Source organism: Pelodiscus sinensis, chromosome 3 (assembly GCF_052426305.1).
Source record: "Pelodiscus sinensis isolate ZL-2025 chromosome 3, ASM5242630v1, whole genome shotgun sequence".
Lineage (NCBI taxonomy): Eukaryota > Metazoa > Chordata > Testudines > Trionychidae > Pelodiscus > Pelodiscus sinensis.
Genome location: NC_143054.1, coordinates 122,477,700 through 122,505,565, shown reverse-complemented (window position 1 = coordinate 122,505,565; position 27,866 = coordinate 122,477,700). Strand labels below are relative to the sequence as shown.

The 27,866-nt window shown below is 62.6% G+C and overlaps 42 non-coding genes across 42 annotated transcripts; all 42 read right to left on the bottom strand.

Annotated features, from left to right (window-relative positions):
- Window positions 1-10,536: 10,536 nt before the first annotated feature.
- TRNAL-CAG (transfer RNA leucine (anticodon CAG)) lies at window positions 10,537-10,619 on the bottom strand. The gene has a single exon. It is a non-coding gene; the product is annotated as a tRNA-Leu (tRNA).
- A 124-nt stretch (window positions 10,620-10,743) lies between these two features.
- On the bottom strand, window positions 10,744-10,827 carry TRNAL-AAG (transfer RNA leucine (anticodon AAG)). The gene has a single exon. It is a non-coding gene; the product is annotated as a tRNA-Leu (tRNA).
- Window positions 10,828-11,085: 258 nt separating this feature from the next.
- On the bottom strand, window positions 11,086-11,168 carry TRNAL-UAG (transfer RNA leucine (anticodon UAG)). The gene has a single exon. It is a non-coding gene; the product is annotated as a tRNA-Leu (tRNA).
- Window positions 11,169-11,800: 632 nt separating this feature from the next.
- Window positions 11,801-11,883, bottom strand: TRNAL-CAG (transfer RNA leucine (anticodon CAG)). Its single transcript has one exon. It is a non-coding gene; the product is annotated as a tRNA-Leu (tRNA).
- A 124-nt stretch (window positions 11,884-12,007) lies between these two features.
- TRNAL-AAG (transfer RNA leucine (anticodon AAG)) lies at window positions 12,008-12,091 on the bottom strand. Its single transcript has one exon. It is a non-coding gene; the product is annotated as a tRNA-Leu (tRNA).
- Window positions 12,092-12,349: 258 nt separating this feature from the next.
- TRNAL-UAG (transfer RNA leucine (anticodon UAG)) lies at window positions 12,350-12,432 on the bottom strand. Its single transcript has one exon. It is a non-coding gene; the product is annotated as a tRNA-Leu (tRNA).
- Window positions 12,433-13,065: 633 nt separating this feature from the next.
- TRNAL-CAG (transfer RNA leucine (anticodon CAG)) lies at window positions 13,066-13,148 on the bottom strand. The gene has a single exon. It is a non-coding gene; the product is annotated as a tRNA-Leu (tRNA).
- A 122-nt stretch (window positions 13,149-13,270) lies between these two features.
- TRNAL-AAG (transfer RNA leucine (anticodon AAG)) lies at window positions 13,271-13,354 on the bottom strand. The gene has a single exon. It is a non-coding gene; the product is annotated as a tRNA-Leu (tRNA).
- A 248-nt stretch (window positions 13,355-13,602) lies between these two features.
- TRNAL-UAG (transfer RNA leucine (anticodon UAG)) lies at window positions 13,603-13,685 on the bottom strand. The gene has a single exon. It is a non-coding gene; the product is annotated as a tRNA-Leu (tRNA).
- A 633-nt stretch (window positions 13,686-14,318) lies between these two features.
- On the bottom strand, window positions 14,319-14,401 carry TRNAL-CAG (transfer RNA leucine (anticodon CAG)). Its single transcript has one exon. It is a non-coding gene; the product is annotated as a tRNA-Leu (tRNA).
- Window positions 14,402-14,523: 122 nt separating this feature from the next.
- TRNAL-AAG (transfer RNA leucine (anticodon AAG)) lies at window positions 14,524-14,607 on the bottom strand. The gene has a single exon. It is a non-coding gene; the product is annotated as a tRNA-Leu (tRNA).
- Window positions 14,608-14,855: 248 nt separating this feature from the next.
- TRNAL-UAG (transfer RNA leucine (anticodon UAG)) lies at window positions 14,856-14,938 on the bottom strand. The gene has a single exon. It is a non-coding gene; the product is annotated as a tRNA-Leu (tRNA).
- Window positions 14,939-15,571: 633 nt separating this feature from the next.
- TRNAL-CAG (transfer RNA leucine (anticodon CAG)) lies at window positions 15,572-15,654 on the bottom strand. The gene has a single exon. It is a non-coding gene; the product is annotated as a tRNA-Leu (tRNA).
- A 122-nt stretch (window positions 15,655-15,776) lies between these two features.
- TRNAL-AAG (transfer RNA leucine (anticodon AAG)) lies at window positions 15,777-15,860 on the bottom strand. Its single transcript has one exon. It is a non-coding gene; the product is annotated as a tRNA-Leu (tRNA).
- A 248-nt stretch (window positions 15,861-16,108) lies between these two features.
- TRNAL-UAG (transfer RNA leucine (anticodon UAG)) lies at window positions 16,109-16,191 on the bottom strand. Its single transcript has one exon. It is a non-coding gene; the product is annotated as a tRNA-Leu (tRNA).
- Window positions 16,192-16,824: 633 nt separating this feature from the next.
- TRNAL-CAG (transfer RNA leucine (anticodon CAG)) lies at window positions 16,825-16,907 on the bottom strand. The gene has a single exon. It is a non-coding gene; the product is annotated as a tRNA-Leu (tRNA).
- Window positions 16,908-17,029: 122 nt separating this feature from the next.
- TRNAL-AAG (transfer RNA leucine (anticodon AAG)) lies at window positions 17,030-17,113 on the bottom strand. Its single transcript has one exon. It is a non-coding gene; the product is annotated as a tRNA-Leu (tRNA).
- Window positions 17,114-17,361: 248 nt separating this feature from the next.
- TRNAL-UAG (transfer RNA leucine (anticodon UAG)) lies at window positions 17,362-17,444 on the bottom strand. The gene has a single exon. It is a non-coding gene; the product is annotated as a tRNA-Leu (tRNA).
- A 633-nt stretch (window positions 17,445-18,077) lies between these two features.
- On the bottom strand, window positions 18,078-18,160 carry TRNAL-CAG (transfer RNA leucine (anticodon CAG)). The gene has a single exon. It is a non-coding gene; the product is annotated as a tRNA-Leu (tRNA).
- A 122-nt stretch (window positions 18,161-18,282) lies between these two features.
- Window positions 18,283-18,366, bottom strand: TRNAL-AAG (transfer RNA leucine (anticodon AAG)). The gene has a single exon. It is a non-coding gene; the product is annotated as a tRNA-Leu (tRNA).
- Window positions 18,367-18,614: 248 nt separating this feature from the next.
- On the bottom strand, window positions 18,615-18,697 carry TRNAL-UAG (transfer RNA leucine (anticodon UAG)). The gene has a single exon. It is a non-coding gene; the product is annotated as a tRNA-Leu (tRNA).
- Window positions 18,698-19,330: 633 nt separating this feature from the next.
- Window positions 19,331-19,413, bottom strand: TRNAL-CAG (transfer RNA leucine (anticodon CAG)). Its single transcript has one exon. It is a non-coding gene; the product is annotated as a tRNA-Leu (tRNA).
- Window positions 19,414-19,535: 122 nt separating this feature from the next.
- TRNAL-AAG (transfer RNA leucine (anticodon AAG)) lies at window positions 19,536-19,619 on the bottom strand. The gene has a single exon. It is a non-coding gene; the product is annotated as a tRNA-Leu (tRNA).
- Window positions 19,620-19,867: 248 nt separating this feature from the next.
- TRNAL-UAG (transfer RNA leucine (anticodon UAG)) lies at window positions 19,868-19,950 on the bottom strand. The gene has a single exon. It is a non-coding gene; the product is annotated as a tRNA-Leu (tRNA).
- Window positions 19,951-20,583: 633 nt separating this feature from the next.
- On the bottom strand, window positions 20,584-20,666 carry TRNAL-CAG (transfer RNA leucine (anticodon CAG)). Its single transcript has one exon. It is a non-coding gene; the product is annotated as a tRNA-Leu (tRNA).
- Window positions 20,667-20,788: 122 nt separating this feature from the next.
- Window positions 20,789-20,872, bottom strand: TRNAL-AAG (transfer RNA leucine (anticodon AAG)). Its single transcript has one exon. It is a non-coding gene; the product is annotated as a tRNA-Leu (tRNA).
- Window positions 20,873-21,120: 248 nt separating this feature from the next.
- Window positions 21,121-21,203, bottom strand: TRNAL-UAG (transfer RNA leucine (anticodon UAG)). Its single transcript has one exon. It is a non-coding gene; the product is annotated as a tRNA-Leu (tRNA).
- A 633-nt stretch (window positions 21,204-21,836) lies between these two features.
- Window positions 21,837-21,919, bottom strand: TRNAL-CAG (transfer RNA leucine (anticodon CAG)). Its single transcript has one exon. It is a non-coding gene; the product is annotated as a tRNA-Leu (tRNA).
- Window positions 21,920-22,041: 122 nt separating this feature from the next.
- On the bottom strand, window positions 22,042-22,125 carry TRNAL-AAG (transfer RNA leucine (anticodon AAG)). Its single transcript has one exon. It is a non-coding gene; the product is annotated as a tRNA-Leu (tRNA).
- Window positions 22,126-22,373: 248 nt separating this feature from the next.
- On the bottom strand, window positions 22,374-22,456 carry TRNAL-UAG (transfer RNA leucine (anticodon UAG)). Its single transcript has one exon. It is a non-coding gene; the product is annotated as a tRNA-Leu (tRNA).
- A 633-nt stretch (window positions 22,457-23,089) lies between these two features.
- On the bottom strand, window positions 23,090-23,172 carry TRNAL-CAG (transfer RNA leucine (anticodon CAG)). Its single transcript has one exon. It is a non-coding gene; the product is annotated as a tRNA-Leu (tRNA).
- Window positions 23,173-23,294: 122 nt separating this feature from the next.
- On the bottom strand, window positions 23,295-23,378 carry TRNAL-AAG (transfer RNA leucine (anticodon AAG)). The gene has a single exon. It is a non-coding gene; the product is annotated as a tRNA-Leu (tRNA).
- Window positions 23,379-23,626: 248 nt separating this feature from the next.
- On the bottom strand, window positions 23,627-23,709 carry TRNAL-UAG (transfer RNA leucine (anticodon UAG)). The gene has a single exon. It is a non-coding gene; the product is annotated as a tRNA-Leu (tRNA).
- Window positions 23,710-24,342: 633 nt separating this feature from the next.
- Window positions 24,343-24,425, bottom strand: TRNAL-CAG (transfer RNA leucine (anticodon CAG)). The gene has a single exon. It is a non-coding gene; the product is annotated as a tRNA-Leu (tRNA).
- Window positions 24,426-24,547: 122 nt separating this feature from the next.
- TRNAL-AAG (transfer RNA leucine (anticodon AAG)) lies at window positions 24,548-24,631 on the bottom strand. Its single transcript has one exon. It is a non-coding gene; the product is annotated as a tRNA-Leu (tRNA).
- A 248-nt stretch (window positions 24,632-24,879) lies between these two features.
- On the bottom strand, window positions 24,880-24,962 carry TRNAL-UAG (transfer RNA leucine (anticodon UAG)). The gene has a single exon. It is a non-coding gene; the product is annotated as a tRNA-Leu (tRNA).
- A 633-nt stretch (window positions 24,963-25,595) lies between these two features.
- Window positions 25,596-25,678, bottom strand: TRNAL-CAG (transfer RNA leucine (anticodon CAG)). Its single transcript has one exon. It is a non-coding gene; the product is annotated as a tRNA-Leu (tRNA).
- Window positions 25,679-25,800: 122 nt separating this feature from the next.
- Window positions 25,801-25,884, bottom strand: TRNAL-AAG (transfer RNA leucine (anticodon AAG)). The gene has a single exon. It is a non-coding gene; the product is annotated as a tRNA-Leu (tRNA).
- A 248-nt stretch (window positions 25,885-26,132) lies between these two features.
- Window positions 26,133-26,215, bottom strand: TRNAL-UAG (transfer RNA leucine (anticodon UAG)). Its single transcript has one exon. It is a non-coding gene; the product is annotated as a tRNA-Leu (tRNA).
- A 633-nt stretch (window positions 26,216-26,848) lies between these two features.
- TRNAL-CAG (transfer RNA leucine (anticodon CAG)) lies at window positions 26,849-26,931 on the bottom strand. The gene has a single exon. It is a non-coding gene; the product is annotated as a tRNA-Leu (tRNA).
- Window positions 26,932-27,053: 122 nt separating this feature from the next.
- TRNAL-AAG (transfer RNA leucine (anticodon AAG)) lies at window positions 27,054-27,137 on the bottom strand. Its single transcript has one exon. It is a non-coding gene; the product is annotated as a tRNA-Leu (tRNA).
- Window positions 27,138-27,400: 263 nt separating this feature from the next.
- Window positions 27,401-27,483, bottom strand: TRNAL-UAG (transfer RNA leucine (anticodon UAG)). Its single transcript has one exon. It is a non-coding gene; the product is annotated as a tRNA-Leu (tRNA).
- Between the last annotated feature and the right edge of the window lie 383 nt (window positions 27,484-27,866).

Below are 27,866 nucleotides of genomic sequence, written 5' to 3'. Positions count from 1 at the left end.
TTGAACAGCTGGGTCACTAATACTATTCTTTGTCCTTATATACTGTCCATATTTCAAGAAAAACAGATACTTTCATTATATTAGCCTTGGTTTCATTCTTTGTGTTAACATAAAATCTTCAGAAGAGAGCCTGCTGCATGATGTCTGAGACTGAAATGAATATAAATGGCTATCCTTTCCAAGTCCTTGGTGATTTAAAGGACTCGGTGCACACAAAACAAAGATATAATAATTACACATATATCTGCAAAGCCAGGTCACCTACGAAGATGAAAAGGTTAGCAAAGGATCTGCCAGTGTGATTATAAAGTTCAAATTATTAGCTATCATCTTGTCTGAAAGAAACTTATCTTGGTGGGTGGAATATTTTGCAGAGCAATGGAAAAATTTTTTCTCTTTCTAAGTTTATGAACATTCTAATTAAGGTGTAATATTACTTAAACACAGAATTTTAAAAACACTTAAGCTGTTTGAGTGTTTTAAAAATGAATTATCATTTACCTTATCGTTCTCACATATCAGGATTGATATGATACTTAATTAGGTGCAGTTTTAAACCTAACTTTTTCTCAAAAAACCCTATGCTTTTTGTCTATGCAAAGGGGTAGAACCTATCCCTAAAAAATGCATGTCTAAGGCATATTCAGTGTCTTGTCTAGAAGAGCAGACTACTCCTTTAATTGTGTAATATATCGTCAATTAATAAATAATAAAGGCAAATGCTGTTCAATAGCAGTGTCCAATTCTACACAAGAAGGCTATGTCTACACTACCCTGCTAGTTCGAACTAGCGGGGTAATGTAGGCATACTGCACTTGCAAATGAAGCCCGGGATTTGAATTTCCCGGGCTTCGTTTGCATAAGCAGGGAGCCGCCATTTTTAAAACCCTGCTGATTCGAACCCCGTGCAGCGCGGCTACACGGGGCTCGAACTAGGTAGTTCGAACTAGGCTTCCTATTCCGAACTACCGGTACACCTCGTTCCCGACGCAGCGGGGATCCAAAAAGTCTGCCAAAAAGCAAGCCTCGTCAGCGCCTCAAGGGGCTATGGCACCAGCGGCACTGCACCGCAGCACGTATGATGCAGCAGGGGTCTCTAGAGCCCCCAGAGCAGATAAACAGCAGGCATGCGCTAAATCGTGCTCTGAGGCGACAGGATTTAAATTGCCTGCCTCATTAGCTGCAGCACCATCCGGCACGGATTCAGTTCTTGCTGGCACCGATCGCGTTAACAGGCACCTCACCTGCTACCACGGAGGCACCTAATGCGGCACAACTGCACTCGGCACCGAGGCACGATTCAGAGCCTCAGATAGCCTCCGTGCCTCCCACTATGGCACCAACAACACCGGTTGGGCATTACATCCACAGAGAGGCTTAGTCTCATCCACATTTAATTAACCATTTTTACAACCTGAGCACTCTCCTGATGATGACTTCTCTAGAAGTTTTTCACCGGAGAATTCTCCTTACACAGCTCAGAGTCTTTACTCTTCCAGAATGGGGAATGTGTCTTCATATTATGGCAATCTCTGGATACCTCCACCTGAACCTTACCCTTACTGGCAATACTGGGACAAATGGCAATATTATCAGTAACACCGGCATGGCTGGAAATGACAGAGTGCAATATGCCCCCTACAAACAAATAGAAGAAGGGGACCTACTCAAACAGGAGGCAGCACCTCCTCCTGACAAAAATGACCCCACTCCAGTGGAGGGAGGGTCTCTGGACCCAGCTTCAACGACTTCCGACGATGCTGCACATTTCCAAGACCTTTTAAAATGTGTAGTTGCTGAATTAAACATTCCTCTTCAAGAAGTTATGAAAAATCAGCACGAGCTAACAGACATACTGCACTCGGTAACACCATCAAAAATAGCATTGCCGATTAATCCAGCAATAACAGAAGCAGAAAAGACGGTGTGGCAAGCTTCGGCAACAATCTCTTGTATGGCTAAGAGAATCTATAAGAAATATTATGTCCCACCTGAGGGTTATCAATTTCTTTTTTCTCACCTAATTCCTAATTCCCTCATAGTGGAAGCTGCACAACAAAAATCCAAGCAGCAACAATACCGGTCTATTCCATCGGACCACGATAGCAAAAGGCTTGACGCATTCGGGCACAATATATATACGTCTTCTACTTTACAATTTCGCATTTCAAATTATGCAGCTTTATTGAGCAAATACGATTACAGAAATAACACCAAACTGAATGACTTTTTTTTCAGATATTCCTGAGGCTAAGAGGCAACACTACAAAGCACTGGTATCCGAGGGTCACGCGATAGCAAGAACAGCATTACAAGACACCTTTGACACTGCCAACACAGCTGCGCATTCTACAGCAACAGCGGTAGCAATGAGAAGGGCATCATGGTTTCACTCCACTCCATTCCCCAGAAGGATTCAATCTACAGTAGAAGATCTGCCTTTTGACTGTCAGAAGTAGTATGCAACTAACACGAATGAAATTCTCCACTCCGTGAAAGATTCCAGAGCAACGCTTTGGTCTTTGGGGATCCACAACCAAGCACCTAGAAGAAGGCAATATAGGTATCAGCGCTACCCGAGACCTCAATTCCCTCCATATGCACAACGCTACAATAGACAAGACCACCAGCAACAGAACAGAGGCAGAGGCAGAAACCAACATCACTGCCCTTCCTCTATCAATTCCCAACAGTCGCAGTCGTCCAACAAGCAAATTGGAACATCAGATTGGGGGTTTGGAGAGCCTCTCGCCTATTCCAAAACCACTGACGCAAGCAAAGATCTTCCATCAGCGATTGTTGCCCTTCTTCAACAACTGGCACCGTATAACCTCTGTTAGATGGTGTGACGTAGTGGGGGTACTTGCTGGGCTGTGGTGACCCCTGCTGTCTGGAGCAAGACCCAGCAGGGAAAACCTCACTAGGCCAAGGTAATGCCAAACTTGTTGAACCAGTGGCCAGACACCCCCCATGGAGAGGAACAAAGGAAGGTGGAATGCTGCCCTGACTGGGGGGCAGGGCTGGAAGAGGGTTAGTTAGTTGCTGGCTGGAAGGCAGAGAAGGAGGAGCTGGGGAGGGGGCTGGGACTCCCCTATCTCAAGGGGGGCATTGAGACCTCTTAGCCCCCAGTTCCTGTAACCAGATTACATCTGTGCTGCGCTGTGCTGGAGGAGCAATAAACCACCCTCAATTCCACCGGCTGGTGCAGTCTGTTTGTGCCATTTCGGGGTGCAGGAGGCGGGGGACCCCAACGCGCCGTCACACTGGTGTCAGGGGTGGGATGCACTGCACCCCGTGGATGGAGCTTCCAGCGGCAAGTGACAAGGCGCAGTAGAAGCAAGAGCCCTGGAGCCAGGCGTGCTGGAGACAGAGCAAAGCGGTTCCGGGGAATCGTGGGGCGCTGCAGCACTAGACTGGTGAGTCTGCACCGAGGGGACCAGCGGGCAGATGGCCTACGCCCAACTCTTGAAGGCAGAGCTGGTGGGGCTGTGCAGAGAGAGGGGCTTGCCTGTGCGGAAAGCAACCAAGGCCCAACTGATTACCCAGCTGGAAGATAATGACCAGCCACAGGGCCAGGATCTTGTCCCCAGGGGAAGCAGCCAGACCCCCCCTGAGAGTGTGTCAGGCTCAGAGAGGGGGAGGAGCACTGGAACCCAACGGAGAGATGAGACAGCATCTCCCGGGAGGCCTGCAAGCCGTAGCCCGTCTAGGGCAGGGGCCAGCCCAGCGGAGCTGCGGCGGCGGGAGATCCACCTGCGGATGAAGGAATTGGAAGTACAGGACCGAGAGAAGGAGCGCCAAGACCGAGAGAAGGAACGCCAAGATCGAGAGAGGCAGCGACAGCATGAGCTGGCCATGGCAGAGCGGAGAACCGGCGGGGCCTCGGCTGCGCCAAGTGCGGATGGGCCCCAGGGTCCCAGGACTGCCAGATGCTTGGAGAGGCCCGTGGTGGCCCAATTGAAGGACATGGGTGACATAGACGGGTTCCTCAGTGCCTTTGAGAGGGCCTGTGGACTGCAACGGGTTCCCCCAGCTGACTGGCTGCAGGAGCTCGTCCCCGCACTGAGCCAGGAGGCGGCCGGAGTGCTCAGTCAACTGGAGGACCTACAGCCAGGGGATCACAACCGAGTCAAGGAGGCCCTGCTGCACAAGTTCGGGCTGACCCCCGAGATGTACAGGAAGAAGTTCCGGGGGGTACAGAAAGGACCACGGGAGACCTATGTGGATCTGGCCTCCCGCCTGGCGCAATACTGCCGCAAGTGGGTGTCTGGAGTCGGAGCCCAGACCGCAGAGGAGCTGCTCAAGCTGGTCATGATGGAGCAGTTCTATGAAGCGTGCCCACCCAAACTGAGGCTGTGGCTCAAGGACCGGAGACCAGAGAACCCCCAGGAGGCCGGGAGACTGGCGGATGAGTTCACGGAGAGCCAGTCCGGGTGTGAACGGGAGTCCCGGAGAGAAAGGGAACCGCGCAGAGACCGGATCTTGGCTGAGCGACGGAGGGAGTCAACTACGGGGCGAGACCAAGGAACAGATTGTCTGCGCCCCAGAGAACCAGCCAGGGCCTGGACAGAGACAGCCCAAAGCCTAACTTGCCATCGCTGTGGGCAAAAAGGCCACAAGAGGGCTCAGTGCACCAGGTCCCAGGACCGGGGACTTTCCAGGGTTAACTGGCTGGGGCGGGAGGAAGGGCAGGCTGGCCCAGAGGCAAGGGCTGGCCGGCAAATCTCAGCTCAGAGTGGAGGGAAGGATGCTCAGTGCACCTCCCCTGGGAGGTCTGACCCTCGGGAGGCGGATTTCTCCATGTACCGGGTGGGGGCAGGACGGCCCCTGCGGAGCGAGTGCCTCATACCCCTGGAGGCGGATGGTAGGAAGGTGACGGGCTTCTGGGACACGGGGGCGGAGGTGATTCTGGCCCGATCCGACATAGTGGCCCCAGAGCGGATACTACCCCACACCCAGCTGACCCTGAAGGGCATAGACGGGTCCCCGTTTAAGGTGTCTGTAGACAGGGTGCATCTGAAATGGGGGGCGAAGGAAGGCCTCAAGGAAGTGGGCGTGCACCCGCACTTGCCCACCGAGGTGCTGATGGGGAATGACCTAGAGGAGTGGCCCCATGAATCCCAGCGGGCTCTAGGCACTACCCGGAGCCAGAGCCAGCGGGGGGCTGACAACGTGGGTCCAGGGAAGGACTCCTGGCAGCAGCCTCAGGGTCCCATCCCAGTGGACACGGGGTCCAGCCAGGCTGGGACTCCGGACCTAGGCAGAGGTGGGGGACAGGTCCCGATCCCTGCCTCAGCAGTTGAATTCCAGGCTGAGGTGCAGGCAGACCCCTCCTTGCAGAGGCTGAGGGACCAGGCTGGCCTCCGTGCAGCTCAGCCCCGGAGGAGAGGTGGCCAGGAGAGATTCCTGCGGGAGCGTGGACTCCTGTTCTGTGAATGGCTTCCCCCCAGGAAGGTGAGGGCATGGAGGGTCCAGCGGCAGCTGGTCGTCCCCTGAAAGTATCGCCTCAAGCTGCTGTATTTGGCCCACGACGTCCCCGTTGGGGGCCACCGGGGGATCCGGAGCACCCGGCTGAGGTTGCTCCAGCACTTCTATTGGCCGGGAATCTTTGCAGCCGTGCAGCGGTACTGCCGGTCCTGTGACTCCTGCCAGAGGGGCGGGAAGGCCCAAGACAGGAGGAAAGCAGCTTGGGGGTCTCTACCCCAGATAGAGGACCCTCTGGGTTTGCTGAGAGAGTTATGGGAGGGGAAGACCTCCCTGGATGGAGCATCGGGGGTGGAAGCCGCCCTGGCTGTCCAGAGAAGGCTCACTGGGCTCATGGCCCCGGCCCGAGAGACCCTGGCCAGGGATCCAGGCCAGTGGAAGGGTGGGTGTGACCCCCGAGGACAGGCCTGTGCCAGTCGCCCTGGAGTGGGGTGGCGAGTGGACAGAGGGAAGCCAACTCGTGGGTCCTCGCCACGGCCGGCCCGAGACAAGGAGAGCACCCATGTCCCCAGGGCGGGTTCCCGCGCAGAGGACCCGAACTTCCCTAGGTCACGAGCGGAGTGACCCTGCTCAGTTCGCTCTCGGAGGGGGGAGAACTGTGACGTAGTGGGGGTACTTGCTGGGCTGTGGTGACCCCTGCTGTCTGGAGCAAGACCCAGCAGGGAAAGCCTCACTAGGCCAAGGTAATGCCAAACTTGTTGAACCAGTGGCCAGACACCCCCCCCATGGAGAGGAACAAAGGAAGGTGGAATGCTGCCCTGACTGGGGGGCAGGACTGGAAGAGGGTTAGTTAGTTGCTGGCTGGAAGGCAGAGAAGGAGGAGCTGGGGAGGGGGCTGGGACTCCCCTATCTCAAGGGGGGCATTGAGACCTCTTAGCCCCCAGTTCCTGTAACCAGATTACATCTGTGCTGCGCTGTGCTGGAGGAGCAATAAAGCACCCTCAATTCCATTGGCTGGTGCAGTCTGTTTGTGCCATTTCGGGGTGCAGGAGACGGGGGACCCCAACGCGCCGTCACAGATGGGTCCTGCAGATAATTGAAAAAGGCTACTTTATTCCCTGTGTGTCCATACCCCCTCTCCACTCCCTTTCCCCGTCCCTTTTCAGGGACCAGTCTCACGGGATCCTTCTTCAACAAGAAGTAGAGCACTTCTTACACATAGGGGCGGTTGAACCAGTCCCCACGCAATTTAGGGGCAAAGGGTTCTACTCCCATTACTTCTTGACTGAGAAAAGGTCGGGGGATTGAAGGCCCATTCTAGACCTTCCAGCCCTCAATAAATTCGTTCAGAAATAAAAATTCAAGATGGTGACGCTTGCTACCATATTACCGGCCTTGGAATAGGATGATTGGTCCTCGTCCCTCGACTTGCAAGATGCATATTTTCACATTGCCATCCACCCTGCTTACAAGCGTTTTCTTCGTTTCATTGCAGATTCTCAACACTACCAATACAAAGTGCTTCCATTTGGACTCTCTATCCCCGAGATTCTTCTCAAAGGTGCTGGCGGTTGTCACAGAGTACCTAAGGAAACAAAGAGTTGTCATATTTCCTTACCTAGACGACTGCCTCCTCGAGTCGTGCTCACACAACGATTCCTGCCGTTTTTTGTCGGCCACGAGACACCTATTTTGATACCTCGGCCTTCAGGTGAATGAAACCAAATAGACTCTCTCTCCTACACAAAAGATACAGTTTATAGGAGCATGCCTCGATTTGAGAACGGCCACCGCATTCCTACCTACGGACCGTTTTCAACAAATTGTGGCCTCGATACATAACTTAGCATCCAGCCCCTGTACAACTGTGCTCCGAATGCCTTCGGCCTCTGGGACTCCTGGCAGCATGCAACTTTGTAGTCAGCAATGGCCATTTTCTCAAAAAAACCCTTAAATTATGTCCACACTGCAATCCAAAAGAAAATCGAAAGAACAGAAGGGTTTTCCCAATATTGGTAAACCTCATTCTACGAGGAAGAAGCATTTTTCCGAAAGAGCTCTTTTGGAAAAAGCCACGTGTGGACAGGGAAGAGGGAGTTCTTTTGAAAGAAGAGGAAAGAGGAAAAAGCACAGGAGCCCTGGTGGCCACTCCATCCATAGTAATCACAGCTTCAATGAGAGATAGCGTCCATTCAGTGCTTTTTCGATGTGCTTTTGCAATGTGAATGCTCTTTCGGAAGAAGTTTTTCCGAAAGAACTTTTCCAGAAAAGCTTCTTCTGAAAGAAGCCTGCAGTCTAGATGTAGCCCTACCTCCCTAAAGGGAAATAGCTTTGTAGTCACCTAGTGTAGAGCACCCATGGGACATCTCTCTTTTGAAGAGGAAGTTACGCACCTCGATAGTAACCGACATTCTTTGAGATGAGTGTCTCCGTGGGTACTCCACAACTCTCCCTTCCTTCTCTCTACTCCGGGATACTGGCCTCCTCAACCCCTCATTTCAGGGTAGAGAAGGAACTGAGGAGCAGGCAGATGGCGAGGGGACGTGGGGGTAGTGTCACGGCCCGGTCCATCACAGGGGGCTCACGCATGTGCAATTCTGGCAGACTAACAGCGTGCGGCTGCTGGTGCGCCCATGCGCGGCTCCAGGGACACTGCTATGAAATCTCCATTCTGAGGAGATTCTCACAGACCTAATGTGGAGCTAACAGGGACACTTATCTTGAAGAACGTCACTTACTATCTGTGACGGCGTGTTGGGGGTCCCCCGTCTCCTGCACCCCGAAATGGCACAAACAGACTGCACCAGCCGGTGGAATAGAGGAAGTTTATTGCCTCTCCGGGATACAGCACAGCACAGATGGAATCTGGTCACAGAGCTGGGCTAGGATGCCTCAGGCCCCCTTGAGATGGGGGAGACTGGGCCCCTAAACTCCAGCCCCTTCCCCTAGGCTCTCCTCCATGCTCTCAGACAGAACTAACTAAATTCCCTTCCAGCCCTGCCCCCCAGCCAGGGCAGCATTCCACCTTCCTTTGTTCCTCTCCATGGGGGGTGTCTGGCCCCTGGCTCAACAAGTTTGGCATTACCTTGGCCTAGTGAGGTTTTCCCTGCTGGGTCTTGCTCCAGACAGCAGGGGTCACCACAGCCCAGCAAGTACCCCCACTACGTCACACTATCGAGGCGCGTAACCGCCTTCCACCTTGTGACAATCTTTATGTTCTTGAAAATGATTATCGTATCCCCTCTTAGTCTTCTTTTTTCCAGACTAAACAAAATTAGTTGTTAGTGGTGTTAGTGGAGAAGGCAATGTGTGAAGGGATTCAGAGATTGAATTATACCTTCTCACACTCTAAATGTGTTCCTTCCTGGTCAGAGTTGAGACATATATGTAGAACAGGGTAGGGGTGGATGCTAAACTGCTGTTCATTTTATACCTGTTCTGGAATTAATAGATGACGTCAGGCAAGAGGGCAATGAGTCTGAAAACAGAAAACAAAACTAAATAGTTGCTAATGAAGAGGAGTGGCTAACAGGGAGTTCTCCGGGTGAAGGAGGAGTGCTTATGGGACTCTTGAGGTAAGCGGTTGCCTGTAGTTTGTGTGTTTGTGTGTAGGGGGTACTTGCTGGTTGCCTGACAGGTACAGTGTGCTGGGCTTGTGCATGTCTGTTTGTTTGGAGTTCCATGTCCTGACCTGTTTGAAGAAGCATGTGGTAAATCTAGCAGCCTCCTAGGCGGGGCAGAGAGCTTTGAAACCTAAGCCATTGATTGCTCATCAAGCCCTAATCAAGGGGCAGGGCTATCTGGTAGGTCGGGGCTAGATAAAGGCCACTCCTAAGCGACCTGGGAGCGAGCGAGCGAACAGGAGCAGCTAACAGGGGAGTTTGACAAGGGAGTTTGGAGGGGGAGTGTGAAGGGGACTACAGACACGTGGCACTCTGGAAAACTTCTTTGAAACTAAACTCCAACCACAACAACCTATCAAGACTCTAAGGATCTATCGGAGAGAATGCAGGCAAAGGCTCAGTAAGACAGCAAGTGTTATCATGTTTATCGCACCCAATGTATCATGCATGATTCTCTGTCCTATGGACAGGTGGCATATATGTGCATTCAGCAATAAGAGCTTCTGACCCTCAATGATCGTGTAGAGAGGCCAGGGTAGCTGAACTGGAGCAGCTAAGGGAGGCAGAGAGGTAGATAGATGAGACTTCCTGGGACACGGTAGAACGGTCTCACCTAGAGTCAGACAACCAATCTCTTGTTGACGAGGGTGAAAGGATCAGCGAAGCATGACATTCATGGGCAGCAGAGGGACATTATTCCATTGCTGGAGCCTTCCTCCCAGATGATGTAGGTGTATCCTCCGGCATTAACAACAACCACTCTGGTGGAGGGAACTACGGTCATTACGAAGAGACAAGAGCCTCCGGGGGAGACTGCGACCTGAACGCAGCGCCTTGGACCGCTCGGCCATCCTGACAGAGCTGCCCAGCGCTGCTCTCGGGAGCCACGCAAAGAAAACACGCAGCGGCGACGCAGGTGGCGCCCGGGCGCTGCTGGGCGGGTCCCCTTTTGCGGGGTTTTGCTTTGCTTTCTTCGTCAAAACACCCCGTCTGCCGTGAAAGACAAGGTGGTACAAAGCCACTCAAAAGCGGAGACCGAAAAAACACAGCCAAAAGCACGCGCCAGCAGGGGACTGGCTGGGAGCGGGCGCGAAGGCCAGCGCCCTGCTGCCGGAACGAGGCGGCAGTGCCAGCTGCTTCGAGGCGCGTCCGTTCGCGTGACATTTTCTCCCGGGAAAGCGGCCTGCATCGCCCCGTGGTACACAGAGCTCCGCACGGACCGAGACGAAGGAGGGGGGCGGGGCCTGGGGAGCTTGCTGCTGCGAGGGAATTCGCTGCAGTGGCCGAAACCGTCCGACCGCCACCTCCCAGCGAGCCAGGCGCTGAAAGGCCTGCAAGACCCAAGATGGGAGTGCGTGAGGAGAGAGGGAGGAGCCCTCCTAAGCTCGGGGCCCCTCCGCCTCGCCAGCGGCGAGCCCGAAAAGAAATTTGTCCGGTCGCGGAGGGCGCCGCCCGCCGAAAGAGAAAGAAGCGGAGCCGCCAAGGGCCGTGTCAGGGGTGGGATTCAAACCCACGCCTCCGGGGGAGACTGCCACCTGAACGCAGCGCCTTGGACCGCTCGGCCACCCTGACGCCCTGGCCTCCCTGGCGGGGCAGCGCTAAGGCGCACCGCAACCAGAGCCCCCCCTGGCGGCAGCGGCGGCAAGAAAAGCCCCACGCCGCGAGACCCAGGCGCCCGGCGGAACTTCCGCCGGCCTGTCAGGGGTGGGATTCGAACCCACGTCTCCGGGGGGAGACTGCGACCTTAACGCAGCGCCTTAGACCGCTCGGCCACCCTGACACGAAAGGGCAAGGCTCACGTCCCTTTGCTGCCGGCGCCCGTGGCAGTGTCACGGGCCGCCCCCGGGGACGGGCTCTGGCTTCCGCCGACCCCGGGGCCAGCAGGCCGGCCTGCTTTCCCACTGAGGCCCCGGGGGCGGGGCGGGGCGGGGCGGGGCGAAACGAAATCCGCCGCTACTCCCCAGCACACCCTCCCCCCCCGAAAAAAAAACAAATAAGCAAAGGAAGAGCCCACGCACCTCAGCCCCCACCAGCAGGCTGCCAGGAGTGGGATTTGAACCCACGCCTCCGGAGGAGACTGCGGCCTAAACGCAGCGCCTTGGACCGCTCGGCCATCCTGACAGAGCTGCCCAGCGCTGCTCTCGGGAGCCACGCAAAGAAAACACGCAGCGGCGACGCAGGTGGCGCCCGGGCGCTGCTGGGCGGGTCCCCTTTTGCGGGGTTTTGCTTTGCTTTCTTCGTCAAAACACCCCGTCTGCCGTGAAAGACAAGGTGGTACAAAGCCACTCAAAAGCGGAGACCGAAAAAACACAGCCAAAAGCACGCGCCAGCAGGGGACTGGCTGGGAGCGGGCGCGAAGGCCAGCGCCCTGCTGCCGGAACGAGGCGGCAGTGCCAGCTGCTTCGAGGCGCGTCCGTTCGCGTGACATTTTCTCCCGGGAAAGCGGCCTGCATCGCCCCGTGGTACACAGAGCTCCGCACGGACCGAGACGAAGGAGGGGGGCGGGGCCCGGGGAGCTTGCTGCTGCGAGGGAATTCGCTGCAGTGGCCGAAACCGTCCGACCGCCACCTCCCAGCGAGCCAGGCGCTGAAAGGCCTGCAAGACCCAAGATGGGAGTGCGTGAGGAGAGAGGGAGGAGCCCTCCTAAGCTCGGGGCCCCTCCGCCTCGCCAGCGGCGAGCCCGAAAAGAAATTTGTCCGGTCGCGGAGGGCGCCGCCCGCCGAAAGAGAAAGAAGCGGAGCCGCCAAGGGCCGTGTCAGGGGTGGGATTCGAACCCACGCCTCCGGGGGAGACTGCGACCTGAACGCAGCGCCTTGGACCGCTCGGCCACCCTGACGCCCTGGCCTCCCTGGCGGGGCAGCGCTAAGGCGCACCGCAACCAGAGCCCCCCCTGGCGGCAGCGGCGGCAAGAAAAGCCCCACGCCGCGAGACCCAGGCGCCCGGCGGAACTTCCGCCGGCCTGTCAGGGGTGGGATTCGAACCCACGTCTCCGGGGGGAGACTGCGACCTTAACGCAGCGCCTTAGACCGCTCGGCCACCCTGACACGAAAGGGCAAGGCTCACGTCCCTTTGCTGCCGGCGCCCGTGGCAGTGTCACGGGCCGCCCCCGGGGACGGGCTCTGGCTTCCGCCGACCCCGGGGCCAGCAGGCCGGCCTGCTTTCCCACTGAGGCCCCGGGGGCGGGGCGGGGCGGGGCGGGGCGAAACGAAATCCGCCGCTACTCCCCAGCACACCCTCCCCCCCCGAAAAAAAAACAAATAAGCAAAGGAAGAGCCCACGCACCTCAGCCCCCACCAGCAGGCTGCCAGGAGTGGGATATGAACCCACGCCTCCGGAGGAGACTGCGGCCTAAACGCAGCGCCTTGGACCGCTCGGCCATCCTGACAGAGCTGCCCAGCGCTGCTCTCGGGAGCCACGCAAAGAAAACACGCAGCGGCGACGCAGGTGGCGCCCGGGCGCTGCTGGGCGGGTCCCCTTTTGCGGGGTTTTGCTTTGCTTTCTTCGTCAAAACACCCCGTCTGCCGTGAAAGACAAGGTGGTACAAAGCCACTCATAAAGCGGAGACCGAAAAAACACAGCCAAAAGCACGCGCCAGCAGGGGACTGGCTGGGAGCGGGCGCGAAGGCCAGCGCCCTGCTGCCGGAACGAGGCGGCAGTGCCAGCTGCTTCGAGGCGCGTCCGTTCGCGTGACATTTTCTCCCGGGAAAGCGGCCTGCATCGCCCCGTGCTACACAGAGCTCCGCACGGACCGAGACGAAGGAGGGGGGCGGGGCCCGGGGAGCTTGCTGCTGCGAGGGAATTCGCTGCAGTGGCCGAAACCGTCCGACCGCCACCTCCCAGCGAGCCAGGCGCTGAAAGGCCTGCAAGACCCAAGATGGGAGTGCGTGAGGAGAGAGGGAGGAGCCCTCCTAAGCTCGGGGCCCCTCCGCCTCGCCAGCGGCGAGCCCGAAAAGAAATTTGTCCGGTCGCGGAGGGCGCCGCCCGCCGAAAGAGAAAGAAGCGGAGCCGCCAAGGGCCGTGTCAGGGGTGGGATTCGAACCCACGCCTCCGGGGGAGACTGCGACCTGAACGCAGCGCCTTGGACCGCTCGGCCACCCTGACGCCCTGGCCTCCCTGGCGGGGCAGCGCTAAGGCGCACCGCAACCAGAGCCCCCTGGCGGCAGCGGCGGCAAGAAAAGCCCCACGCCGCGAGACCCAGGCGCCCGGCGGAACTTCCGCCGGCCTGTCAGGGGTGGGATTCGAACCCACGTCTCCGGGGGGAGACTGCGACCTTAACGCAGCGCCTTAGACCGCTCGGCCACCCTGACACGAAAGGGCAAGGCTCACGTCCCTTTGCTGCCGGCGCCCGTGGCAGTGTCACGGGCCGCCCCCGGGGACGGGCTCTGGCTTCCGCCGACCCCGGGGCCAGCAGGCCGGCCTGCTTTCCCACTGAGGCCCCGGGGGCGGGGCGGGGCGAAACGAAATCCGCCGCTACTCCCCAGCACACCCTCCCCCCCCGAAAAAAAAACAAATAAGCAAAGGAAGAGCCCACGCACCTCAGCCCCCACCAGCAGGCTGCCAGGAGTGGGATTTGAACCCACGCCTCCGGAGGAGACTGCGGCCTAAACGCAGCGCCTTGGACCGCTCGGCCATCCTGACAGAGCTGCCCAGCGCTGCTCTCGGGAGCCACGCAAAGAAAACACGCAGCGGCGACGCAGGTGGCGCCCGGGCGCTGCTGGGCGGGTCCCCTTTTGCGGGGTTTTGCTTTGCTTTCTTCGTCAAAACACCCCGTCTGCCGTGAAAGACAAGGTGGTACAAAGCCACTCATAAAGCGGAGACCGAAAAAACACAGCCAAAAGCACGCGCCAGCAGGGGACTGGCTGGGAGCGGGCGCGAAGGCCAGCGCCCTGCTGCCGGAACGAGGCGGCAGTGCCAGCTGCTTCGAGGCGCGTCCGTTCGCGTGACATTTTCTCCCGGGAAAGCGGCCTGCATCGCCCCGTGCTACACAGAGCTCCGCACGGACCGAGACGAAGGAGGGGGGCGGGGCCCGGGGAGCTTGCTGCTGCGAGGGAATTCGCTGCAGTGGCCGAAACCGTCCGACCGCCACCTCCCAGCGAGCCAGGCGCTGAAAGGCCTGCAAGACCCAAGATGGGAGTGCGTGAGGAGAGAGGGAGGAGCCCTCCTAAGCTCGGGGCCCCTCCGCCTCGCCAGCGGCGAGCCCGAAAAGAAATTTGTCCGGTCGCGGAGGGCGCCGCCCGCCGAAAGAGAAAGAAGCGGAGCCGCCAAGGGCCGTGTCAGGGGTGGGATTCGAACCCACGCCTCCGGGGGAGACTGCGACCTGAACGCAGCGCCTTGGACCGCTCAGCCACCCTGACGCCCTGGCCTCCCTGGCGGGGCAGCGCTAAGGCGCACCGCAACCAGAGCCCCCTGGCGGCAGCGGCGGCAAGAAAAGCCCCACGCCGCGAGACCCAGGCGCCCGGCGGAACTTCCGCCGGCCTGTCAGGGGTGGGATTCGAACCCACGTCTCCGGGGGGAGACTGCGACCTTAACGCAGCGCCTTAGACCGCTCGGCCACCCTGACACGAAAGGGCAAGGCTCACGTCCCTTTGCTGCCGGCGCCCGTGGCAGTGTCACGGGCCGCCCCCGGGGACGGGCTCTGGCTTCCGCCGACCCCGGGGCCAGCAGGCCGGCCTGCTTTCCCACTGAGGCCCCGGGGGCGGGGCGGGGCGAAACGAAATCCGCCGCTACTCCCCAGCACACCCTCCCCCCCCGAAAAAAAAACAAATAAGCAAAGGAAGAGCCCACGCACCTCAGCCCCCACCAGCAGGCTGCCAGGAGTGGGATTTGAACCCACGCCTCCGGAGGAGACTGCGGCCTAAACGCAGCGCCTTGGACCGCTCGGCCATCCTGACAGAGCTGCCCAGCGCTGCTCTCGGGAGCCACGCAAAGAAAACACGCAGCGGCGACGCAGGTGGCGCCCGGGCGCTGCTGGGCGGGTCCCCTTTTGCGGGGTTTTGCTTTGCTTTCTTCGTCAAAACACCCCGTCTGCCGTGAAAGACAAGGTGGTACAAAGCCACTCATAAAGCGGAGACCGAAAAAACACAGCCAAAAGCACGCGCCAGCAGGGGACTGGCTGGGAGCGGGCGCGAAGGCCAGCGCCCTGCTGCCGGAACGAGGCGGCAGTGCCAGCTGCTTCGAGGCGCGTCCGTTCGCGTGACATTTTCTCCCGGGAAAGCGGCCTGCATCGCCCCGTGCTACACAGAGCTCCGCACGGACCGAGACGAAGGAGGGGGGCGGGGCCCGGGGAGCTTGCTGCTGCGAGGGAATTCGCTGCAGTGGCCGAAACCGTCCGACCGCCACCTCCCAGCGAGCCAGGCGCTGAAAGGCCTGCAAGACCCAAGATGGGAGTGCGTGAGGAGAGAGGGAGGAGCCCTCCTAAGCTCGGGGCCCCTCCGCCTCGCCAGCGGCGAGCCCGAAAAGAAATTTGTCCGGTCGCGGAGGGCGCCGCCCGCCGAAAGAGAAAGAAGCGGAGCCGCCAAGGGCCGTGGCAGGGGTGGGATTCGAACCCACGCCTCCGGGGGAGACTGCGACCTGAACGCAGCGCCTTGGACCGCTCGGCCACCCTGACGCCCTGGCCTCCCTGGCGGGGCAGCGCTAAGGCGCACCGCAACCAGAGCCCCCTGGCGGCAGCGGCGGCAAGAAAAGCCCCACGCCGCGAGACCCAGGCGCCCGGCGGAACTTCCGCCGGCCTGTCAGGGGTGGGATTCGAACCCACGTCTCCGGGGGGAGACTGCGACCTTAACGCAGCGCCTTAGACCGCTCGGCCACCCTGACACGAAAGGGCAAGGCTCACGTCCCTTTGCTGCCGGCGCCCGTGGCAGTGTCACGGGCCGCCCCCGGGGACGGGCTCTGGCTTCCGCCGACCCCGGGGCCAGCAGGCCGGCCTGCTTTCCCACTGAGGCCCCGGGGGCGGGGCGGGGCGAAACGAAATCCGCCGCTACTCCCCAGCACACCCTCCCCCCCCGAAAAAAAAACAAATAAGCAAAGGAAGAGCCCACGCACCTCAGCCCCCACCAGCAGGCTGCCAGGAGTGGGATTTGAACCCACGCCTCCGGAGGAGACTGCGGCCTAAACGCAGCGCCTTGGACCGCTCGGCCATCCTGACAGAGCTGCCCAGCGCTGCTCTCGGGAGCCACGCAAAGAAAACACGCAGCGGCGACGCAGGTGGCGCCCGGGCGCTGCTGGGCGGGTCCCCTTTTGCGGGGTTTTGCTTTGCTTTCTTCGTCAAAACACCCCGTCTGCCGTGAAAGACAAGGTGGTACAAAGCCACTCATAAAGCGGAGACCGAAAAAACACAGCCAAAAGCACGCGCCAGCAGGGGACTGGCTGGGAGCGGGCGCGAAGGCCAGCGCCCTGCTGCCGGAACGAGGCGGCAGTGCCAGCTGCTTCGAGGCGCGTCCGTTCGCGTGACATTTTCTCCCGGGAAAGCGGCCTGCATCGCCCCGTGCTACACAGAGCTCCGCACGGACCGAGACGAAGGAGGGGGGCGGGGCCCGGGGAGCTTGCTGCTGCGAGGGAATTCGCTGCAGTGGCCGAAACCGTCCGACCGCCACCTCCCAGCGAGCCAGGCGCTGAAAGGCCTGCAAGACCCAAGATGGGAGTGCGTGAGGAGAGAGGGAGGAGCCCTCCTAAGCTCGGGGCCCCTCCGCCTCGCCAGCGGCGAGCCCGAAAAGAAATTTGTCCGGTCGCGGAGGGCGCCGCCCGCCGAAAGAGAAAGAAGCGGAGCCGCCAAGGGCCGTGTCAGGGGTGGGATTCGAACCCACGCCTCCGGGGGAGACTGCGACCTGAACGCAGCGCCTTGGACCGCTCGGCCACCCTGACGCCCTGGCCTCCCTGGCGGGGCAGCGCTAAGGCGCACCGCAACCAGAGCCCCCTGGCGGCAGCGGCGGCAAGAAAAGCCCCACGCCGCGAGACCCAGGCGCCCGGCGGAACTTCCGCCGGCCTGTCAGGGGTGGGATTCGAACCCACGTCTCCGGGGGGAGACTGCGACCTTAACGCAGCGCCTTAGACCGCTCGGCCACCCTGACACGAAAGGGCAAGGCTCACGTCCCTTTGCTGCCGGCGCCCGTGGCAGTGTCACGGGCCGCCCCCGGGGACGGGCTCTGGCTTCCGCCGACCCCGGGGCCAGCAGGCCGGCCTGCTTTCCCACTGAGGCCCCGGGGGCGGGGCGGGGCGAAACGAAATCCGCCGCTACTCCCCAGCACACCCTCCCCCCCCGAAAAAAAAACAAATAAGCAAAGGAAGAGCCCATGCACCTCAGCCCCCACCAGCAGGCTGCCAGGAGTGGGATTTGAACCCACGCCTCCGGAGGAGACTGCGGCCTAAACGCAGCGCCTTGGACCGCTCGGCCATCCTGACAGAGCTGCCCAGCGCTGCTCTCGGGAGCCACGCAAAGAAAACACGCAGCGGCGACGCAGGTGGCGCCCGGGCGCTGCTGGGCGGGTCCCCTTTTGCGGGGTTTTGCTTTGCTTTCTTCGTCAAAACACCCCGTCTGCCGTGAAAGACAAGGTGGTACAAAGCCACTCATAAAGCGGAGACCGAAAAAACACAGCCAAAAGCACGCGCCAGCAGGGGACTGGCTGGGAGCGGGCGCGAAGGCCAGCGCCCTGCTGCCGGAACGAGGCGGCAGTGCCAGCTGCTTCGAGGCGCGTCCGTTCGCGTGACATTTTCTCCCGGGAAAGCGGCCTGCATCGCCCCGTGCTACACAGAGCTCCGCACGGACCGAGACGAAGGAGGGGGGCGGGGCCCGGGGAGCTTGCTGCTGCGAGGGAATTCGCTGCAGTGGCCGAAACCGTCCGACCGCCACCTCCCAGCGAGCCAGGCGCTGAAAGGCCTGCAAGACCCAAGATGGGAGTGCGTGAGGAGAGAGGGAGGAGCCCTCCTAAGCTCGGGGCCCCTCCGCCTCGCCAGCGGCGAGCCCGAAAAGAAATTTGTCCGGTCGCGGAGGGCGCCGCCCGCCGAAAGAGAAAGAAGCGGAGCCGCCAAGGGCCGTGTCAGGGGTGGGATTCGAACCCACGCCTCCGGGGGAGACTGCGACCTGAACGCAGCGCCTTGGACCGCTCGGCCACCCTGACGCCCTGGCCTCCCTGGCGGGGCAGCGCTAAGGCGCACCGCAACCAGAGCCCCCTGGCGGCAGCGGCGGCAAGAAAAGCCCCACGCCGCGAGACCCAGGCGCCCGGCGGAACTTCCGCCGGCCTGTCAGGGGTGGGATTCGAACCCACGTCTCCGGGGGGAGACTGCGACCTTAACGCAGCGCCTTAGACCGCTCGGCCACCCTGACACGAAAGGGCAAGGCTCACGTCCCTTTGCTGCCGGCGCCCGTGGCAGTGTCACGGGCCGCCCCCGGGGACGGGCTCTGGCTTCCGCCGACCCCGGGGCCAGCAGGCCGGCCTGCTTTCCCACTGAGGCCCCGGGGGCGGGGCGGGGCGAAACGAAATCCGCCGCTACTCCCCAGCACACCCTCCCCCCCCGAAAAAAAAACAAATAAGCAAAGGAAGAGCCCACGCACCTCAGCCCCCACCAGCAGGCTGCCAGGAGTGGGATTTGAACCCACGCCTCCGGAGGAGACTGCGGCCTAAACGCAGCGCCTTGGACCGCTCGGCCATCCTGACAGAGCTGCCCAGCGCTGCTCTCGGGAGCCACGCAAAGAAAACACGCAGCGGCGACGCAGGTGGCGCCCGGGCGCTGCTGGGCGGGTCCCCTTTTGCGGGGTTTTGCTTTGCTTTCTTCGTCAAAACACCCCGTCTGCCGTGAAAGACAAGGTGGTACAAAGCCACTCATAAAGCGGAGACCGAAAAAACACAGCCAAAAGCACGCGCCAGCAGGGGACTGGCTGGGAGCGGGCGCGAAGGCCAGCGCCCTGCTGCCGGAACGAGGCGGCAGTGCCAGCTGCTTCGAGGCGCGTCCGTTCGCGTGACATTTTCTCCCGGGAAAGCGGCCTGCATCGCCCCGTGCTACACAGAGCTCCGCACGGACCGAGACGAAGGAGGGGGGCGGGGCCCGGGGAGCTTGCTGCTGCGAGGGAATTCGCTGCAGTGGCCGAAACCGTCCGACCGCCACCTCCCAGCGAGCCAGGCGCTGAAAGGCCTGCAAGACCCAAGATGGGAGTGCGTGAGGAGAGAGGGAGGAGCCCTCCTAAGCTCGGGGCCCCTCCGCCTCGCCAGCGGCGAGCCCGAAAAGAAATTTGTCCGGTCGCGGAGGGCGCCGCCCGCCGAAAGAGAAAGAAGCAGAGCCGCCAAGGGCCGTGTCAGGGGTGGGATTCGAACCCACGCCTCCGGGGGAGACTGCGACCTGAACGCAGCGCCTTGGACCGCTCGGCCACCCTGACGCCCTGGCCTCCCTGGCGGGGCAGCGCTAAGGCGCACCGCAACCAGAGCCCCCTGGCGGCAGCGGCGGCAAGAAAAGCCCCACGCCGCGAGACCCAGGCGCCCGGCGGAACTTCCGCCGGCCTGTCAGGGGTGGGATTCGAACCCACGTCTCCGGGGGGAGACTGCGACCTTAACGCAGCGCCTTAGACCGCTCGGCCACCCTGACACGAAAGGGCAAGGCTCACGTCCCTTTGCTGCCGGCGCCCGTGGCAGTGTCACGGGCCGCCCCCGGGGACGGGCTCTGGCTTCCGCCGACCCCGGGGCCAGCAGGCCGGCCTGCTTTCCCACTGAGGCCCCGGGGGCGGGGCGGGGCGAAACGAAATCCGCCGCTACTCCCCAGCACACCCTCCCCCCCCGAAAAAAAAACAAATAAGCAAAGGAAGAGCCCACGCACCTCAGCCCCCACCAGCAGGCTGCCAGGAGTGGGATTTGAACCCACGCCTCCGGAGGAGACTGCGGCCTAAACGCAGCGCCTTGGACCGCTCGGCCATCCTGACAGAGCTGCCCAGTGCTGCTCTCGGGAGCCACGCAAAGAAAACACGCAGCGGCGACGCAGGTGGCGCCCGGGCGCTGCTGGGCGGGTCCCCTTTTGCGGGGTTTTGCTTTGCTTTCTTCGTCAAAACACCCCGTCTGCCGTGAAAGACAAGGTGGTACAAAGCCACTCATAAAGCGGAGACCGAAAAAACACAGCCAAAAGCACGCGCCAGCAGGGGACTGGCTGGGAGCGGGCGCGAAGGCCAGCGCCCTGCTGCCGGAACGAGGCGGCAGTGCCAGCTGCTTCGAGGCGCGTCCGTTCGCGTGACATTTTCTCCCGGGAAAGCGGCCTGCATCGCCCCGTGCTACACAGAGCTCTGCACGGACCGAGACGAAGGAGGGGGGCGGGGCCCGGGGAGCTTGCTGCTGCGAGGGAATTCGCTGCAGTGGCCGAAACCGTCCGACCGCCACCTCCCAGCGAGCCAGGCGCTGAAAGGCCTGCAAGACCCAAGATGGGAGTGCGTGAGGAGAGAGGGAGGAGCCCTCCTAAGCTCGGGGCCCCTCCGCCTCGCCAGCGGCGAGCCCGAAAAGAAATTTGTCCGGTCGCGGAGGGCGCCGCCCGCCGAAAGAGAAAGAAGCGGAGCCGCCAAGGGCCGTGTCAGGGGTGGGATTCGAACCCACGCCTCCGGGGGAGACTGCGACCTGAACGCAGCGCCTTGGACCGCTCGGCCACCCTGATGCCCTGGCCTCCCTGGCGGGGCAGCGCTAAGGCGCACCGCAACCAGAGCCCCCTGGCGGCAGCGGCGGCAAGAAAAGCCCCACGCCGCGAGACCCAGGCGCCCGGCGGAACTTCCGCCGGCCTGTCAGGGGTGGGATTCGAACCCACGTCTCCGGGGGGAGACTGCGACCTTAACGCAGCGCCTTAGACCGCTCGGCCACCCTGACACGAAAGGGCAAGGCTCACGTCCCTTTGCTGCCGGCGCCCGTGGCAGTGTCACGGGCCGCCCCCGGGGACGGGCTCTGGCTTCCGCCGACCCCGGGGCCAGCAGGCCGGCCTGCTTTCCCACTGAGGCCCCGGGGGCGGGGCGGGGCGAAACGAAATCCGCCGCTACTCCCCAGCACACCCTCCCCCCCCGAAAAAAAAACAAATAAGCAAAGGAAGAGCCCACGCACCTCAGCCCCCACCAGCAGGCTGCCAGGAGTGGGATTTGAACCCACGCCTCCGGAGGAGACTGCGGCCTAAACGCAGCGCCTTGGACCGCTCGGCCATCCTGACAGAGCTGCCCAGCGCTGCTCTCGGGAGCCACGCAAAGAAAACACGCAGCGGCGACGCAGGTGGCGCCCGGGCGCTGCTGGGCGGGTCCCCTTTTGCGGGGTTTTGCTTTGCTTTCTTCGTCAAAACACCCCGTCTGCCGTGAAAGACAAGGTGGTACAAAGCCACTCATAAAGCGGAGACCGAAAAAACACAGCCAAAAGCACGCGCCAGCAGGGGACTGGCTGGGAGCGGGCGCGAAGGCCAGCGCCCTGCTGCCGGAACGAGGCGGCAGTGCCAGCTGCTTCGAGGCGCGTCCGTTCGCGTGACATTTTCTCCCGGGAAAGCGGCCTGCATCGCCCCGTGCTACACAGAGCTCCGCACGGACCGAGACGAAGGAGGGGGGCGGGGCCCGGGGAGCTTGCTGCTGCGAGGGAATTCGCTGCAGTGGCCGAAACCGTCCGACCGCCACCTCCCAGCGAGCCAGGCGCTGAAAGGCCTGCAAGACCCAAGATGGGAGTGCGTGAGGAGAGAGGGAGGAGCCCTCCTAAGCTCGGGGCCCCTCCGCCTCGCCAGCGGCGAGCCCGAAAAGAAATTTGTCCGGTCGCGGAGGGCGCCGCCCGCCGAAAGAGAAAGAAGCGGAGCCGCCAAGGGCCGTGTCAGGGGTGGGATTCGAACCCACGCCTCCGGGGGAGACTGCGACCTGAACGCAGCGCCTTGGACCGCTCGGCCACCCTGACGCCCTGGCCTCCCTGGCGGGGCAGCGCTAAGGCGCACCGCAACCAGAGCCCCCTGGCGGCAGCGGCGGCAAGAAAAGCCCCACGCCGCGAGACCCAGGCGCCCGGCGGAACTTCCGCCGGCCTGTCAGGGGTGGGATTCGAACCCACGTCTCCGGGGGGAGACTGCGACCTTAACGCAGCGCCTTAGACCGCTCGGCCACCCTGACACGAAAGGGCAAGGCTCACGTCCCTTTGCTGCCGGCGCCCGTGGCAGTGTCACGGGCCGCCCCCGGGGACGGGCTCTGGCTTCCGCCGACCCCGGGGCCAGCAGGCCGGCCTGCTTTCCCACTGAGGCCCCGGGGGCGGGGCGGGGCGAAACGAAATCCGCCGCTACTCCCCAGCACACCCTCCCCCCCCGAAAAAAAAACAAATAAGCAAAGGAAGAGCCCACGCACCTCAGCCCCCACCAGCAGGCTGCCAGGAGTGGGATTTGAACCCACGCCTCCGGAGGAGACTGCGGCCTAAACGCAGCGCCTTGGACCGCTCGGCCATCCTGACAGAGCTGCCCAGCGCTACTCTCGGGAGCCACGCAAAGAAAACACGCAGCGGCGACGCAGGTGGCGCCCGGGCGCTGCTGGGCGGGTCCCCTTTTGCGGGGTTTTGCTTTGCTTTCTTCGTCAAAACACCCCGTCTGCCGTGAAAGACAAGGTGGTACAAAGCCACTCATAAAGCGGAGACCGAAAAAACACAGCCAAAAGCACGCGCCAGCAGGGGACTGGCTGGGAGCGGGCGCGAAGGCCAGCGCCCTGCTGCCGGAACGAGGCGGCAGTGCCAGCTGCTTCGAGGCGCGTCCGTTCGCGTGACATTTTCTCCCGGGAAAGCGGCCTGCATCGCCCCGTGCTACACAGAGCTCCGCACGGACCGAGACGAAGGAGGGGGGCGGGGCCCGGGGAGCTTGCTGCTGCGAGGGAATTCGCTGCAGTGGCCGAAACCGTCCGACCGCCACCTCCCAGCGAGCCAGGCGCTGAAAGGCCTGCAAGACCCAAGATGGGAGTGCGTGAGGAGAGAGGGAGGAGCCCTCCTAAGCTCGGGGCCCCTCCGCCTCGCCAGCGGCGAGCCCGAAAAGAAATTTGTCCGGTCGCGGAGGGCGCCGCCCGCCGAAAGAGAAAGAAGCGGAGCCGCCAAGGGCCGTGTCAGGGGTGGGATTCGAACCCACGCCTCCGGGGGAGACTGCGACCTGAACGCAGCGCCTTGGACCGCTCGGCCACCCTGACGCCCTGGCCTCCCTAGCGGGGCAGCGCTAAGGCGCACCGCAACCAGAGCCCCCTGGCGGCAGCGGCGGCAAGAAAAGCCCCACGCCGCGAGACCCAGGCGCCCGGCGGAACTTCCGCCGGCCTGTCAGGGGTGGGATTCGAACCCACGTCTCCGGGGGGAGACTGCGACCTTAACGCAGCGCCTTAGACCGCTCGGCCACCCTGACACGAAAGGGCAAGGCTCACGTCCCTTTGCTGCCGGCGCCCGTGGCAGTGTCACGGGCCGCCCCCGGGGACGGGCTCTGGCTTCCGCCGACCCCGGGGCCAGCAGGCCGGCCTGCTTTCCCACTGAGGCCCCGGGGGCGGGGCGGGGCGAAACGAAATCCGCCGCTACTCCCCAGCACACCCTCCCCCCCCGAAAAAAAAACAAATAAGCAAAGGAAGAGCCCACGCACCTCAGCCCCCACCAGCAGGCTGCCAGGAGTGGGATTTGAACCCACGCCTCCGGAGGAGACTGCGGCCTAAACGCAGCGCCTTGGACCGCTCGGCCATCCTGACAGAGCTGCCCAGCGCTGCTCTCGGGAGCCACGCAAAGAAAACACGCAGCGGCGACGCAGGTGGCGCCCGGGCGCTGCTGGGCGGGTCCCCTTTTGCGGGGTTTTGCTTTGCTTTCTTCGTCAAAACACCCCGTCTGCCGTGAAAGACAAGGTGGTACAAAGCCACTCATAAAGCGGAGACCGAAAAAACACAGCCAAAAGCACGCGCCAGCAGGGGACTGGCTGGGAGCGGGCGCGAAGGCCAGCGCCCTGCTGCCGGAACGAGGCGGCAGTGCCAGCTGCTTCGAGGCGCGTCCGTTCGCGTGACATTTTCTCCCGGGAAAGCGGCCTGCATCGCCCCGTGCTACACAGAGCTCCGCACGGACCGAGACGAAGGAGGGGGGCGGGGCCCGGGGAGCTTGCTGCTGCGAGGGAATTCGCTGCAGTGGCCGAAACCGTCCGACCGCCACCTCCCAGCGAGCCAGGCGCTGAAAGGCCTGCAAGACCCAAGATGGGAGTGCGTGAGGAGAGAGGGAGGAGCCCTCCTAAGCTCGGGGCCCCTCCGCCTCGCCAGCGGCGAGCCCGAAAAGAAATTTGTCCGGTCGCGGAGGGCGCCGCCCGCCGAAAGAGAAAGAAGCGGAGCCGCCAAGGGCCGTGTCAGGGGTGGGATTTGAACCCACGCCTCCGGGGGAGACTGCGACCTGAACGCAGCGCCTTGGACCGCTCGGCCACCCTGACGCCCTGGCCTCCCTGGCGGGGCAGCGCTAAGGCGCACCGCAACCAGAGCCCCCTGGTGGCAGCGGCGGCAAGAAAAGCCCCACGCCGCGAGACCCAGGCGCCCGGCGGAACTTCCGCCGGCCTGTCAGGGGTGGGATTCGAACCCACGTCTCCGGGGGGAGACTGCGACCTTAACGCAGCGCCTTAGACCGCTCGGCCACCCTGACACGAAAGGGCAAGGCTCACGTCCCTTTGCTGCCGGCGCCCGTGGCAGTGTCACGGGCCGCCCCCGGGGACGGGCTCTGGCTTCCGCCGACCCCGGGGCCAGCAGGCCGGCCTGCTTTCCCACTGAGGCCCCGGGGGCGGGGCGGGGCGAAACGAAATCCGCCGCTACTCCCCAGCACACCCTCCCCCCCTGAAAAAAAAACAAATAAGCAAAGGAAGAGCCCACGCACCTCAGCCCCCACCAGCAGGCTGCCAGGAGTGGGATTTGAACCCACGCCTCCGGAGGAGACTGCGGCCTAAACGCAGCGCCTTGGACCGCTCGGCCATCCTGACAGAGCTGCCCAGCGCTGCTCTCGGGAGCCACGCAAAGAAAACACGCAGCGGCGACGCAGGTGGCGCCCGGGCGCTGCTGGGCGGGTCCCCTTTTGCGGGGTTTTGCTTTGCTTTCTTCGTCAAAACACCCCGTCTGCCGTGAAAGACAAGGTGGTACAAAGCCACTCATAAAGCGGAGACCGAAAAAACACAGCCAAAAGCACGCGCCAGCAGGGGACTGGCTGGGAGCGGGCGCGAAGGCCAGCGCCCTGCTGCCGGAACGAGGCGGCAGTGCCAGCTGCTTCGAGGCGCGTCCGTTCGCGTGACATTTTCTCCCGGGAAAGCGGCCTGCATCGCCCCGTGCTACACAGAGCTCCGCACGGACCGAGACGAAGGAGGGGGGCGGGGCCCGGGGAGCTTGCTGCTGCGAGGGAATTCGCTGCAGTGGCCGAAACCGTCCGACCGCCACCTCCCAGCGAGCCAGGCGCTGAAAGGCCTGCAAGACCCAAGATGGGAGTGCGTGAGGAGAGAGGGAGGAGCCCTCCTAAGCTCGGGGCCCCTCCGCCTCGCCAGCGGCGAGCCCGAAAAGAAATTTGTCCGGTCGCGGAGGGCGCCGCCCGCCGAAAGAGAAAGAAGCAGAGCCGCCAAGGGCCGTGTCAGGGGTGGGATTCGAACCCACGCCTCCGGGGGAGACTGCGACCTGAACGCAGCGCCTTGGACCGCTCGGCCACCCTGACGCCCTGGCCTCCCTGGCGGGGCAGCGCTAAGGCGCACCGCAACCAGAGCCCCCTGGCGGCAGCGGCGGCAAGAAAAGCCCCACGCCGCGAGACCCAGGCGCCCGGCGGAACTTCCGCCGGCCTGTCAGGGGTGGGATTCGAACCCACGTCTCCGGGGGGAGACTGCGACCTTAACGCAGCGCCTTAGACCGCTCGGCCACCCTGACACGAAAGGGCAAGGCTCACGTCCCTTTGCTGCCGGCGCCCGTGGCAGTGTCACGGGCCGCCCCCGGGGACGGGCTCTGGCTTCCGCCGACCCCGGGGCCAGCAGGCCGGCCTGCTTTCCCACTGAGGCCCCGGGGGCGGGGCGGGGCGAAACGAAATCCGCCGCTACTCCCCAGCACACCCTCCCCCCCCGAAAAAAAAACAAATAAGCAAAGGAAGAGCCCACGCACCTCAGCCCCCACCAGCAGGCTGCCAGGAGTGGGATTTGAACCCACGCCTCCGGAGGAGACTGCGGCCTAAACGCAGCGCCTTGGACCGCTCGGCCATCCTGACAGAGCTGCCCAGCGCTGCTCTCGGGAGCCACGCAAAGAAAACACGCAGCGGCGACGCAGGTGGCGCCCGGGCGCTGCTGGGCGGGTCCCCTTTTGCGGGGTTTTGCTTTGCTTTCTTCGTCAAAACACCCCGTCTGCCGTGAAAGACAAGGTGGTACAAAGCCACTCATAAAGCGGAGACCGAAAAAACACAGCCAAAAGCACGCGCCAGCAGGGGACTGGCTGGGAGCGGGCGCGAAGGCCAGCGCCCTGCTGCCGGAACGAGGCGGCAGTGCCAGCTGCTTCGAGGCGCGTCCGTTCGCGTGACATTTTCTCCCGGGAAAGCGGCCTGCATCGCCCCGTGCTACACAGAGCTCCGCACGGACCGAGACGAAGGAGGGGGGCGGGGCCCGGGGAGCTTGCTGCTGCGAGGGAATTCGCTGCAGTGGCCGAAACCGTCCGACCGCCACCTCCCAGCGAGCCAGGCGCTGAAAGGCCTGCAAGACCCAAGATGGGAGTGCGTGAGGAGAGAGGGAGGAGCCCTCCTAAGCTCGGGGCCCCTCCGCCTCGCCAGCGGCGAGCCCGAAAAGAAATTTGTCCGGTCGCGGAGGGCGCCGCCCGCCGAAAGAGAAAGAAGCGGAGCCGCCAAGGGCCGTGTCAGGGGTGGGATTCGAACCCACGCCTCCGGGGGAGACTGCGACCTGAACGCAGCGCCTTGGACCGCTCGGCCACCCTGACGCCCTGGCCTCCCTGGCGGGGCAGCGCTAAGGCGCACCGCAACCAGAGCCCCCTGGCGGCAGCGGCGGCAAGAAAAGCCCCACGCCGCGAGACCCAGGCGCCCGGCGGAACTTCCGCCGGCCTGTCAGGGGTGGGATTCGAACCCACGTCTCCGGGGGGAGACTGCGACCTTAACGCAGCGCCTTAGACCGCTCGGCCACCCTGACACGAAAGGGCAAGGCTCACGTCCCTTTGCTGCCGGCGCCCGTGGCAGTGTCACGGGCCGCCCCCGGGGACGGGCTCTGGCTTCCGCCGACCCCGGGGCCAGCAGGCCGGCCTGCTTTCCCACTGAGGCCCCGGGGGCGGGGCGGGGCGGGGCGGGGCGGGGCGAAACGAAATCCGCCGCTACTCCCCAGCACACCCTCCCCCCCCGAAAAAAAAACAAATAAGCAAAGGAAGAGCCCACGCACCTCAGCCCCCACCAGCAGGCTGCCAGGAGTGGGATTTGAACCCACGCCTCCGGAGGAGACTGCGGCCTAAACGCAGCGCCTTGGACCGCTCGGCCATCCTGACAGAGCTGCCCAGCGCTGCTCTCGGGAGCCACGCAAAGAAAACACGCAGCGGCGACGCAGGTGGCGCCCGGGCGCTGCTGGGCGGGTCCCCTTTTGCGGGGTTTTGCTTTGCTTTCTTCGTCAAAACACCCCGTCTGCCGTGAAAGACAAGGTGGTACAAAGCCACTCATAAAGCGGAGACCGAAAAAACACAGCCAAAAGCACGCGCCAGCAGGGGACTGGCTGGGAGCGGGCGCGAAGGCCAGCGCCCTGCTGCCGGAACGAGGCGGCAGTGCCAGCTGCTTCGAGGCGCATCCGTTCGCGTGACATTTTCTCCCGGGAAAGCGGCCTGCATCGCCCCGTGCTACACAGAGCTCCGCACGGACCGAGACGAAGGAGGGGGGC